Raw genomic sequence first — 14,194 nt, forward strand, 5'->3', positions numbered from 1 at the left:
CAGTTCAATGAGGACCTCTGCTAGGCTGAGATAGTCTGGCTCAGCAAACGGGAAGTGACTCTGAGAAGAAAAGGGTGCCCTCCCTCCCAGCAGATGTAGGGATGTAGAGGGCAGAGTGCAGCCTGTATCCAGCCCCTTGCCCATCAAAGGAGAGTGAATTTAATGCTCTACATAACAGACGTGAAGGCTGGTTGTAGTCCAGAAAGACTTGGACACACTGGCTTAGGTTTGGCCTTAGGTCAGGAAACTGTTGGATTTCTCTGAGTTCTCTACTCTTCCTTCCACACAGGGCTGGAAATTTATCGTCACTGATGAGGCATGAGACATTAGCAGTGTGCTAGCCCACTAAACAGAGGCAGTGTGTGAACCCTATAAACCTGGTGCATGCGCATTGTGGTGTCACCCCAGCTAGTCCAGGAAGTGGCTGGCCAGAGCAAGGAGCAAGCTGGGTACAGCTCCTGAGAGCTGCTGCCGCCCGAAGTCCTGCTCCAGTGGGACGGCAAGCCATGTGTCACACCTGAATACCAGCGGACAGACGTCTGCTCTGGGCCTTTTAAAATTGGGCAAATGCCGTAGCATAGCACCATGTTGGGGCTGGACCCCTCTGGTCAGAAGGCAAGAAGCCACCCCAGTGCCGCCATGTCCACTCACTCCCCAGTGAAGGTCAATGTGTTTGTCCAGCAAGTCACTAAGTCAGCTCAGCTTCTCAATTTACCACCTACTCTCTCTGGCCACCCAGGCTTTTTTTGCCAGCACATTGGTCCTGAGGAGAGGCCCTTGACTTGATTTCTGCTTGAGTTGGTCTGATCAGTTAGGTCTTTGGATATTAATCTTTGCTCTCCATATCTTGAGTGCCCGAGATGTGCCAGGTACCCTGCTGGAAACACAGAGGTGGTTCTAACCCAGTCTCTCCCGAACTTTACAGTATGCTAGGAGAGGCAGGCTTGGGAGACAACAGAGCGAGTGTTCGGGGTTGCATCCCAACAACTATTCCCTAATTCCTCTTCCCAACAGCATCTTAACCACGTTCCAGAATCCTCCTTTCTTCTCTCCTTGCACATGGACACACTCAGGCACACACACATTCACGGCTGCTTTGGGGATGAGGTTCCAATGAAGCCAGAGGCAGATGAGTCAGCCACTGAGTTTGAGGGGAAGTGGAAGTCTGTACTGTTACTCACTGACTGGCTGCCCCCAGCAGGGATGGAGCAGCCTGCTGTGCTGTTCAGTAGCACGAAGAGAGAGCAGTTCGGGATTTTCATTGAAGTTGCATGGGAACTATGAATCAATTTGAGAAGGCTTGCTCTGTATAATACTGAGTTTTTCTAAAGCGGTGTACTGACATTTATTTAGATTTTCTTAATGCTCCTTCAAAACTCAACTGATATATGCCTACTCCAAGACCCTCTCCTCTCACCTCATGGTGGCTTGCTCATTTCCACCGTTACAAAATAGACTATAGGAATATCCTACTTACACTCATTGTGCTATTAACAGTGAACGTATCACCATTAGGGGAATGTTCGCTTTTAGAGGCTACAACCATATTGTGATCCTGATGCTAGAACAATCCAACTCCCAGCAGCATTCCTTTTTTACTTTTCTTTTTATTTTAATTTTAAGACAGGGCTTCTTTGTGTAGCCCTGGCTGTTCTGGAACTCACTCTCTAGACCAGGCTGGCTTCAGTATTATAGAGATCCACCCGACTCTGCCTCCTGAGTGCTCGGACTAAAGGCGTGCACCACCAGCCCCCCAGCCCCAGCAACATTTCTTACTTAAGTCTTTCGTTCCGTAACCTCATACACCAGATTCCTGCTAATTCTAAATTTTAAAGAGTCCCGTGACTTATATCACAAATTTAAATTAGAAAATTTTGATTATTAATGAAATTGAGCATATTAAAATGGTTATTGGCTGACTGACTGTATTTCCACTTCTGGTTAAGCCATTTTCTCTTGGAGATAATCACACTTTTCTTACTGACTTCTGCAGGGTCACTATTAATTGTTTATAACAGTCATTTGCCAATTACATTTGTTTCAAACATCTTCCATTTGGGAAATTTTCACTTTTAAAATAGTTTATCTTAATAAACAAATGTTTTTTTTCTTTTTTATGTAGACAAATTTGTTGGTATTTTTTAAATGAGTGTGTATGTGTGTGCATGTGTGCATGAAGATGTATGTGTACAGGTGAGTGTGTGTACAAAAGACAGAGGTCAGTCTTGGATATCATCCCTCAGAACACTCTCCAAGCTGTTTTCTCTGGCTAGGGCTCTCACTGCCCTGGGGCTTGTGAAGTAGACTAGGCTGGATAGCCATTGACTTCCAGGGATACATCAGCTTCTCTCTCCCCTTGCTCTCCTGATGATGGGATTATAAACACCTGCCATCATACCTGTCCCCTTTTGTTTTTATTTTTATTTTACATTGACTTAGGTCTTCAAGCTTTTAAGGCAAGCACTTTGCTGGCTGAACTATTTCCACAGTCCTTACCAGTATTTTTTAATGTATTTTAATCTTATGTGTATGAGTGTTTACATGTGTGTATGTATATATACTATGTGCATGCAGTTCCATCGGAGACCAGAAGAGGGCATCAGATGTCATGGAACTGGAGTTGTGAGCCACTATGTGGGTGCTGGGAACAGAATCCCAGTCCTTTGCAAGAACAGTATGGCTTTTAGCTTCTGAGACATCTCTCCAGCTCCATTATCAGTATTCTTTAGGGTCATCTATTTCAGTGAGTATTTACTTAGAAGTCAGAAAGCCGCGGTCTGTATTTGCTGCTTCATGCATCAAAGATGTAATTAGCATGGCATTGGTTGTGTACATGTTGTGAGCAACTGCTCCATCTTTAGGGTTTTTTTTTTTTTTTTTGGCATAACCAGTATTCTCAACGTGAACTCTTGACCTCTCAAGTGACTGACTGCAAAGCTACTGATCTTGTATTAAGTTCCCTATTTGTAGATCATTTTCTAGGTTTTCTATTTTGCTTTCCTGCCAATTTGTTTAATCCTGAACCAATGCCACATTATCTGAATTATAGTAAGTTTACAAAAAAAGAAAAGTGTAAAACCTTGTTTCTCTTCACAAGAGTATGACCACCCTTAGTTTGAGCTCATCAATATATGCAAAGATTTAATTCACCAAATTCTTGGAAAAACCATATTGAAACTTTCTTTTTTTTTCTTTTTGAGTTCTACATTTTTCTCTGCTCCCCTCCCTACCTCTCCCCTCCCCCCTTCAATCCTCCCCCAAGGTCCCCATCATATTGAAATTTTCATTGACATTGTAGTGAAACTGTGAAATCATTTGAAGAGAATTGCTACCTGTATAATATGGCGTTTTCCTATCCATTAAAACAGTGTATCTATATTTACTTAGGTCTTCTTGCTATTCATTCAAAACCCAACTGCTCTAAGCCTAGTGCTATACCAAGCTAACTTACACCTTTAGTGCTCATAGAACATACATCATGCTGGTGAGAAAACAATAAATGGGATAGATGAAATATAGATATAGATGCAGATATAGATATATAAAGGTGTAGAGGCAGAGATGAGATCATAGACGCCCCTGTTTATGGACAAGCATGCTGGTCCTTGGGACACCAAGACTGTGCAGGTTGATTCATACTTGTTGCTTGTTGGAACTGCAAAGAACCGAGAGGGTTGGCATGAAGACAACAAAGCCAGAAGCTGCAGGTGCAGTTATGGAGGAGATAGGGCCCTTTCACATAGCTCAGAAGAAGACCCTGCTCAGAAGTAAGGGGACCTGGCCATAACTGGACCACCTTGGCTACTGTGTGAAGGATCCATGAGGGGCTATGTAAGGAATCCATGGGGTTTTCTAATCTAGATGAGACTGGTGGGCTTGTGACAGCAGTAACAGCGGGATGATGAGAAATGGCCAGGGGAAAGATGCGCCAACAGGATTTGCTCACCTGAACAGAGGAAGGATGCTGCTGGTGCATTGGCAAGCTTGAGAAGAATAGGGCAGAACCATGGGAGGAGGATACCAGGAGTGGCCCGGGATATGATGGTTGAGAGCTTGATCAGATTTTTCAGACATGATGCCCTGTAGCCTGCTAGACAGAGAAGACTGAGACTTTGAAGGTAGACAACAAACAAAGCCAGGCATTTAAAAATCATTTGCATGGTATCATTCAAGACCTCAACAGAAAAGAACCAAATATTCAACTAGAAATGCTTGCAACAGATTGTTAACAAGGGGGCCATCTTTAGAGGTGGAAACTCCGGAGATGGAAGCACACTGAGCTCTAAGCTGGGTGTGGTGGTGCAGTCATGAATTTGAGCTGCCATAGTGAGTTCTAGGCCTACCTGGGAGACACAGAAAGATTTTGGCAAGAAGAAGAAGGCGAAGACGAAGAAGAAGAAGGAGGAGGAGGAGGAGGAGGAGAAGAAGAAGAGGAGATAAATGGGGGGAGAGAGAAAAAATAAAGAGAGAGAATACTTGAATTGTACTGGAAGGACCATATCATGAGACAAATATTGTAGGGACTTGGAGGTGGAGATCTGGGTAAAGGGGAGAGGGTCCCAGGAGAAACTGCCACGGACTAAAACTTCCTCCCACTTAAGAAGCCAAGCCAAGGAAATAATAGCCCAGTGTCACTCTGTCACTCTCTGTTGGCTCTTATTAATCCAACTTTCTGTGTAGAGACCTGGCTGCAGTGTAAGTTCAAAGGACAAGGGAGATCTTGGGAGCCAGCACACCAAATGGCATTTCAAACTAAGACTGCATGAGATGACAAGGCCTGGCCTTGCTCTTGTCCCAGTGCTCAGGGTAGCATTTTGAATCTGTGTTGAAAAAAATAATGATGTTTTAGGACTCTAGATTCTTTAAAAACAAATAACTGTAGCTGAACAAAGAAACAAAAACAGAAAACAAAAATGTATTCACTCACAAATTATATATAAAGCATGTAGACAAAAAAGATCTTGAAGAGGTTCAGGACTGAGCTCTGGAACATTCTATTAAGTTCCTAGAGTTGGCAGGTGGAGAAAGCAACCAGAAACAAACATCAACAGAACACAGAGTCTGAAAGTCAAGTGAAAAACCAATTCAAAAAGTGACTGTTCTTTGCTTGCATGGGCACCTGCTGTGGATATGTTCAGTGGGCTTGAGAGGATGAGACATGCATGCTGATCACTGGACACAGCAAATCCAGCCCACACTGACATCAAGGAGAGCAATGATAGCGGGTGGGCGAGGGGGGGGGATAGCATTGATGTCAGGTTGATGAAGAAATTAAAGAATTAGGAAGAAGTAAGTTGAACTCTTCTATAAATTATAGACTTAAATATTTAGGATGGAGGGAAATAGACGGCAACCAGAAGGAAAGTTCGATGGTTTTTGTTGTGCAGGATGGAAAGAAATAATGGCATGTTTGTATACTGAAAGGAATAACCCAGCAAAAAGGGGGGAAATGAATGACACCGGAGAGAAGCGAATTGCTGCTGCCCAAGGACAAACAGGATCCGAGGGAGTCAGTAGCTGGGAAGAGGCCTGAGTGCAGCAATGTGGCCCTGCCTGGCAAAGGGCAGGCGCAGTTGCTGGAGGGTGTGCCAGTGTGTGCTGGGTGTGCCGGTGAGGCAGGCGTTTTGAAATGGTTCTCTCTTCATTTCTTTGACTTCTCACTGTCAGTAAGCAAGGTCGGATGCTGACAGAATCCGGAAACGTTGGTGTTTGTGGAAGAGAAGGAAAAACATGAGCCGTTTTACTAGCTCAGGCATTACCCAACTCCTTTGACTGTGTGCTTCCTAAACCAGTGTTTACGAAATGCTAACTCTCACAAACGTGAAGGTTGGTGCCCGAAACCGTTCATCATAAGTTAAAGCCATTCACTATGAAGGATGTCTTCCACTTAAATAACCAGCTAGAAGAATTTTGATAAAGCAAGGTTAACAGGTTTCTTTGAAACTCCCCAGAGTTATGACTCCCTTCACGAGTATGAAAAATATCATAGTAAATACTTTATATCAATTATCAAAATAATTTTAATGATGTATTAGCAACAATGTAATTATTCCTTGCTCAGCTTAATTAAAAGCAAAAAGTTGGAAGTTAAGCTGCAATAGACTATATCTCCCTCCCAAATGAGCTACTTATTTTCCCAACACATACAAGAGTGTATCAGGTTGTTTCTTGATCTGCTTTCTTAGGCATTTGGGCCATGCAGCCCACGAAGATTCATAGTAGATAATAGACTAAATTTTTTAAATTTAAAAATGGGAAGTGTTGTGAAAGGAGACTCCTCAACCCAGAAGAGTCTCTGGCAAATGAAATTTGGTCCTTTGGGCTGGTGAGATGGTTCAGTGAGTAAAGGAGCTTGCTGCCAAGCCCAGCGATCTCAGTGTGATGCCCAGGACTCACGTGATAGGAAGAGAACCAGCTCTCAAAAATTGTCCTCTGACCTCCATGTGTGCTGTGCCATGCATGTGCCAATCAATACATGTAAGAACACAGTCATTAGCGTGACAAATATACGCACCAAGTTTCTTTTTCCAAGGATCCTTACTTAGTGTTTTTCTTGAGGAAGTCTTCAAAATTCATTCATTCCTAGAAATCGTAGCAAGATATCTAGTGTATGTGAGGCCCCTGGTTGGATCTCAAGCCACAAAAATTGTAAAGCAAAAAAAAGGCTGGCAAGATGGCCCAGTGGCTAGCGGCTTTTGTGCACTGGCCTAATGACCTGAGCTCAATCTCTGGATCTGACAAGGTGTCAGGAAAAAGTTGACTTCCAAGACTGATCCTGTGACCGCCACACTTGTGCCCTGACATGTGCATGCCTGCATGTACTTGTGCGATAAATGAAAAGAAACTAACATGTCAGATTTTAACATTTTACAGCTAACTGTACAATTCCGCAGCATGGCATGCATCTCCACTGCTGCGCATGTCTGGAACTTTCCTTCATTCTCTCCTAGTTAGGTTTCTGTCGCTGTGGTAAAACATTAACCAAGCTGACTCGAGGAGGAAAGGGTTTATTTCATCTTATACCTCCAGGTCACAGTCCATCCTTGAGGGACGTCACAGCAGGACTCTAGAGGCAGGAACTGAAGCAGAGACCATGAAGGGAGGCTGTTTACTGTCTTGCACTCTGTGGATTGCTCAGCTTGCTTTCTTATACAGCCTATGCCCATCTGCTCATGGGTGGTACCACCCACAGTGTCCTGGGCTCTCCCAAATGAATCATTAATCGAGAAAATGCCACACAGGCTTGCCTATAGGCCAATCAGATTGGGCCTTTTTTCAACTGAGATTCGCTCTTCCCAGATGACTCTAGCATGTGTCAAGTTGACGAAAAACAAGCCAGCACAGATCCCAAACTGAAATTCTAGGTCTATTGAACAGTAACTATCCATCTTTCTGCTCGAGCTACTAGCCACCACCTGTACTCTTTGTTTCTCTGGATGTGACCATTCTGAATACCTCATATGAATCAAATAACAGTATCTGTCCTTGTGACTTATTCCAGCTAGCACAATGTCATGCATATTTGCTCATGCTTTAACACACATCTGAATCTTTCATTTTGTGGGCTGGGGAGATAGCTCAGTGGTTAAGAGTGCGTACACTGCTCTTGCAGAGGGCCTAAGTTCACTTCTCAACACCCACCATCCAGTGGCTTGTAACTGCCTACGACTCTAGTTCCAAGGTATCTGGTGCTATCTTCTGGCCCCTAGGGGCAACTGCACTCCTATGCACACACCTTTATAGAGATACACATGTGTACACATAATTTTTAAAATATGAAAAAAATAAAAATAAAGAATTTTACATTTTATAAGCTGAATAATAGTCCATTATGGGTGTAAACATATGTATGTATACACATATCATACTTTGCTCATCTGTTCATCTTATGATGGACAGTCAAGTGGTTTGTATCTTTTGGCATTTGTGAATGATTCTGGCATAAATACATGTATATAAATATCTACTCAAATCCTTGCTTTCAATTTTTTTTAGGTATGTAGCCAGAAGTGGAATTGTTGGATCACATGGAATGGGTAATTTTCTGTTTGTATATTTATTTAGCAGAAATGGGTCTAAAAGAATATGAGCAAGAAGAAGCAAGAGAAATATGATATAATTGCAGAGCATTTGTAGGGCTCCACTGAGATCAGCAATCTTGAATTTAAAATGAAACCAGCCATTATTTTCATATTACTTTTTTCCAGCCACATTCATTTGTACAGATGGTACATGCAGGTACATGTTAAAATAAGTGTTGGATATAATTGTGATTTGGGGCTTAGTTAAACCAATGTGTTGAAGCAAGAAAAAAAATGCAAAGGAGTTGAAGATATGCATATAATTCTAAATGATTATAGTTTGGATCATGGGTCAAACACATCTTATGAATTTTTCCATACTGGCCTCACAGAATTCTTTTTTTTTTTTTTTGAGACAGGGTTTCTCTGTAGCTTTGGAACCTGTCCTGGAACTAGCTCTTGTTGTAGACCAGGCTGGCCTCAAACTCACAAAGATCCACCTGCCTCTGCTTCCCGAGTGCTGGAATTAAAGGCATGCGCCACCACCGCCCGGCTAAGATTTCTTATAAAAGTAATTTTTAGGTGCTCCATAAATGAAAAGCATTTAAAATGTGTTTCTAGCTAGTTTTTGTCAGAGCATACAAATAAAAATTATTTTTATAATTTCATCATATAACAAGGGCTTGAAAGTTGCCATAGTGGTTGAGGGATTTGTTCTTGCAGAGGACTCCGGTTCAACTCCCAACATTTACATGTTGGCTCAACACCATCTGTGACTCCAGTTGCAGGGGATCAAATACCTCTTCTGACCTCTTTGAGTACCAGGTACTCACAAGACGTACTTACATTCAGGCAAAACTTTAATACATACAGAAATAAATGAAAAATAAATGTGAAAACCTATGTTATCACTCCAGATATTGACTTTTTTCAGTTTTATTTTCTATTCTTTTTTAAATTTTCATTTCCTGCTGTGTTGATTAGCCATTCCAGCATAATACTGACTAGAAAATGGAGCATATCATTCTTTTAGGACTAGTTTAAAATTTGTATGAGGGAGAGCTGTAGAGACAACTCAGCTGTTAAGAGCACTGGCAGCTCTTCTGGAGGACAGGAGTTCTCTTCCCAGCACCCACAGAGCGGCTCACAACTGCATGCAACTCTGGCCCCAGGGGTCTGACACTCTCCTCCAGCCTTCTTGGGCACTGCATACATGTGGGATACAGGCATACATGCAGAGAAAACATTCATATAGTTAAAAATAATACAGTAACTTTAAAAAGTATGTGTGTATTATATGTACAAGTGTCTATAGGTGTGTACACACATGCACATGTGTGTAGAGGCCAGAGGATGACTTCAAATATCCTGTTCCAGTGGTTCTCAACATGTGGGTCACAATCCCTTTGGGGGGGTCAAACAACCCTTTCACAGGGGTCACATACCAGGTAGGTTATATATCAAATATTTACATTATGATTCATAACTGTAGCAGAATGGCTGTTGTAAAGTAGCAGTGAAATAATTTTATGCTTGGGGAATCACCACAACATGAGAAACTGTATTAAAGGTTGAAATGAGAAACAGCATTAGGAAGGTTGAAGACTACTGGTCTGTCTCATTCCCACAAGATAAAGTCTCCCTGAACCTGGAGCTCCTGCCAGCCAGCAGGCCACAGCAATCCTTTGATCTGTGCCCTGACCCCTCAGCTCTGGGGTATAAACACTTCCATGGCCAGGCCTGCTCCTCTGCATGCTGCGGATTCTAACTCAGGCTCTCAGCAGATGCTCTTAGCCCTGAGTCATCTCTCCTGGCCCTAGAAAATGGCTTCTTCTAACATTACCATTAAGAAAGATGCACACATTTTTGTTTTCAGTATGCGAAGGCAAAGGCTGAGACTGAGGCAGGAGGCAGAGGGATCTCTGTGAGTTCCAGGCCAGCCTGGTCTATGTAGCAAGTTTCAGGACAGCCAAGGCTATATGGAGAGACTCTGTCTCAAAACTAAAGAAAACAGGGGCTGGAGAGATGGCTCAGCGGTTAAGACCACTGCCTGCTCTTCCAAAGGTCCTGAGTTCCCAGCAACCACATGGTGGCTCACAACCATCTGTAATGAGGTCTGGTGTCCTCTTCTGGCCTGCAGGCATACACGCAGACAGAATATTGTACACATAATAATAATAAAAAAAGAAAACAAAACACGGGAAAAAACAGACGGTGGCTCTAGTTTTTGGTGGGTATGCTATCAAAGGGGGTTCATAGGAATCAGTACAGTTTCCCTTGGAATTAAATACTAAACTTTTTCAAATGCCTTTTCTGTATAAACTGGCATATGGCTTTTCTCTGATAACTGGTGAATGTCAGGATTAAATTTATGAAAATTTAAAATACCAAATGATTCATTTCTTCGAACATCCCATCTCGGTTATGGTATATTCGATATTTTCATGTGACTGGGGTCCTTTGGTATTTACAGCCCAGTGAAACTGGGTTCATCATGCCCATTTTACAGACAGAGAGCACACAGATTTGTGGCACACACTGTGGTTTATACCCAGCCTGTGGCCAGAAAGGATTTCGAGCCCTGATCTGCCTGATTGTAATTTTGTGCTTCTTTTGTGAGCTGCTCCTTCTTAGGGCAGAGGCCTGGGCTTGCTCTTGCCCTGATGCTCAGAACAGCATTTTGAATCCGAGTTGAAAAAATACTTTGGGACTCTGAGTTCTAAAAAACAAAAAAACAAAAAACAAAACAAAACAGAAAACAAAAATTCATTCACTCACAAATGAGTTTGTCATAAAATGAAGTTACATGTGAACAGAAGAAAAAGTCTGTAAAAGTAGACGTAGCAGTTAATCCTGGGGGTTATTTCCTATTAAATTTCTTGAAAATTTTCATCACGTTAGAATTGATTTTTAAAAGTCAGCAGAAGATAAAAAACAATAAAATGAAGTCAAATGAAGTACATTTCTCCTGAAATGTTCAGCGTTCCTGTGGGTCAATGGTCTTACTAATACATTCACACTGAAGGCAAAAATGAAACAAGGACCATATATGCTCCCGTCTCCCTGGGAGCACCTGTATTTCCGCAGCTGAAGGTAGCGTTTTCTGAGCAGACATGTTGGGAACAACGGCTTCAATCCAGAGAAAGAAGCAATGCACGTGAAAGAACATCCAACTGTGGTGACAGACAGAAAGGTCATGTCCCCAAGGCTCAGGAGACGCAATCCTCTCTATCCCATCAGACCCCCGGATGAGCTCTGGTCCTACACAAGAAAACTTTGGCCAAAACAGGATGAAGTGAGCAACAGTTACAGCCAACACAATATTTCACTGTGAGTGGAAAAACAGGCAGAAAAAAAACAAAACAAAACAAAATAAAAAAAACTTCCGTGTTACCTCTTCTGGGAAAAGCAAAAATAAAGTTGTATTTTACCCCCCTTTACCCCTAATTTTCCTCCTTGTGGGCAAAAACAGAAGGAAAATTACTTCTGTATTGCATGTGTTGCAAAATAATGAGCCATTTTAGGCAGCTGAAGAAGAAGCAGAGGAACAAATGTCCTCTCCAGAAAGGGACAATGTGGTCATCTTGTCTTCAGAGCTACCAAGTCTTATAAAGAATCCAAAGGGCGGTGTACTGAGGAACTCATCCCTGGTCAGTTAGTTAGAACGGCTAGAAAGATGGCGGCTTGACTGTGAGCTGGATGCTTTGCACCCGGAAGTTTGAATTATTGCATACCTGCCTCACGAAGCTCTCGATCTACATCTGCTAATCAGACCATTTCACAGCAGCTTCCTCCTCTCTTTCTGTCTCCATCTTTTCAATGTTGATTCATTGAAAAAGAAATCCAATTTTGTGAAGTCAGCTGTTAATGTGGTCATTAATACTTCTCCATTTCCCCTGGCCAACCTCTGATTGCACATATTTGGCTCCTTTGTGCTGACAAAATTCCAAAATGTCCCTAAGAGCTAGCTACGCCCGGTGTTGTCCCCTTCCCTTGAACATGAGATGGACTTGTGGATAGGCTGGGGTCCCACACCCGTAACTGTTGTGTTACACAGAAGAAGAGATTTTACAGGTGTAATTAAGATCTCTAATTAGTTGACTTCTAGTTAATCAAAAGATGGATTATCTTAGGCAGGCCCGATTTAACCAGGGGAACATTTAGAAGAAATCAGAGCAATTCAAGTGGAGAGAGGCTTGTCCGGCTGAGGATGCAGAAGCGGTGATGTTGGGACCACGTGCTTAGGAGGGGGACAAATGGCAAGACCTTGCCAACAGCCTCTGGGAACTGAGAGTTGTCGCCAGCCGACAGCCACTAAGGATCTGGGGACTGACCGCCGGGTCTGGGGACTGACCAACCCCTGAGTCTGGGGACTGACCGCTGGGTCTGGGGACTGACCGCTGGGTCTAGGGACTGACCAACCCCTGAGTCTGGGGACTGACCGCTGGGTCTGGGGACTGACCGCTGGGTCTAGGGACTGACCAACCCCTGAGTCTGGGGACTGACCGCTGGGTCTGGGGACTGACCAACCCCTGAGTCTGGGGACTGACCGCTGGGTCTGGGGACTGACCGCTGGGTCTGGGGACTGACCGCTGGGTCTGGGGACTGACCGCTGGGTCTGGGGACTGACCGCTGGGTCTGAGGACTGACCGCTGGGTCTGGGGACTGATCACTGGGAGCTGACTCCTCACAATTGGTGAGATTGGAAGAGAACTCTCAGTCTGGGATGCCGGTTGGCTTCAGCTCACTGAGATCTAGAGCAGCAGACTCAGAAAATCCTTATCCTTGTTTCTTATGCAAGGAAACCGCGATATAAGAAATGCATGTTGTTGTAAGGCATCAAGTTAGTGGTAAGCAAAATGAACGCATCTGTCCCTTAAGCCTTAACATGTAATGGAAATATCCCCAACATGAGGTTCTGAGGTATGGCAACAGCTTGCCAGGTAATAGGGCAGACAGACAATGCTAATGTGCTTCTTTACAATGTGAAACAAGTCATCTCTATTTTCTTACTCCAGGTCATTTGGTAGCCACTCATGTTGGTGAGTTAGTTCTTCCACTCCAGAAACATGACCGCTGACATAATCTGTCCCTTTTGTGCAACTCTTGTTGGATAGACTGTGTGCGTCACAGTGGTCAATTGGATGGGAGCAGAAGAAATGGATATCGGCCTGACTGTGGCCCCTGACTCTCCTTGGCTCTCTTCCCTCTGCTACAGAGTATACAGATGCCCCTCATAGCCTTGCTCTTGGGGTGAAAGGATACGGGATTCATGCTAGAACTCTAACGGAAGTAAAGAATAAATCTCCGGTATTTTAATACCCTGTTATCTCAGGTTGCTTGCTACTGCAACATCATTAAGCTCATGCTGACATAAAAGAGAACAACTGAACCCATATAGCCCAAAAGTTCAGCCAGAGCCACAGAAATGAGAAGATAAAAGGACATTTATTTTTAATGTTTTTATGAACCTCTGCTATTTTCTTTCATTAAAAAGAAAGGAAAGAAGAATGAAAGAAAAAAGAAGGAAGGAGCCACATAAGTTTGCATAGAGGAGAAGACAGGAGACCGCCAACCATCACAGGCTGTGAATGTCTGAGGTCACAATCAGCAGAGCAGCCCACTCTTCTCTCGCCAAGGAAAGAGTGTGGGACACTGCTCTCAGACAGCTCGTCTTAGGACAAAGGCTATCCTCCATCTTTGGGTGTCCACACTCCCTTAACAAAGGAATAGGATCTTCAGACAGGATCTTCATAGCCTGCTGGGAGAGTTGGTCAGAGATAACTGAAGGGAATTGTGACTGCCCAGCAGAGACTACTAAACAACATACACACATCTGAAAGATCAAAAAGAAAACCCTAGAACGTCTCAGGAGAGAAAACCTAGGTGGAAAAACAATCATTTTTTAAGAGTGAGGGAAGGGGCTATGGGTTAACAGGGAGGCTGCACTTGGGATCGGCAGGCTCTGTTTTCAGGGCTTTATCAAAGCTGTTCAGATGGGTTCTGTGGCAAACTCTAAACTTAGATATTCAAGATGGAGGCTTTGCTGAAATGTTCTCTGGAAAATTAACAGAAATTCCATCCTAGCATGTTTGGATTTTGAAGTTAAAAATACCATTGGCTCTGTGAACGGTGGGAGACTTAGAGCAGACATGTATAAATTAAGCTAACCT

Source organism: Myodes glareolus, chromosome 15, assembly GCF_982192425.1.
Source record: "Myodes glareolus chromosome 15, mMyoGla1.1, whole genome shotgun sequence".
NCBI lineage: Eukaryota > Metazoa > Chordata > Mammalia > Rodentia > Cricetidae > Myodes > Myodes glareolus.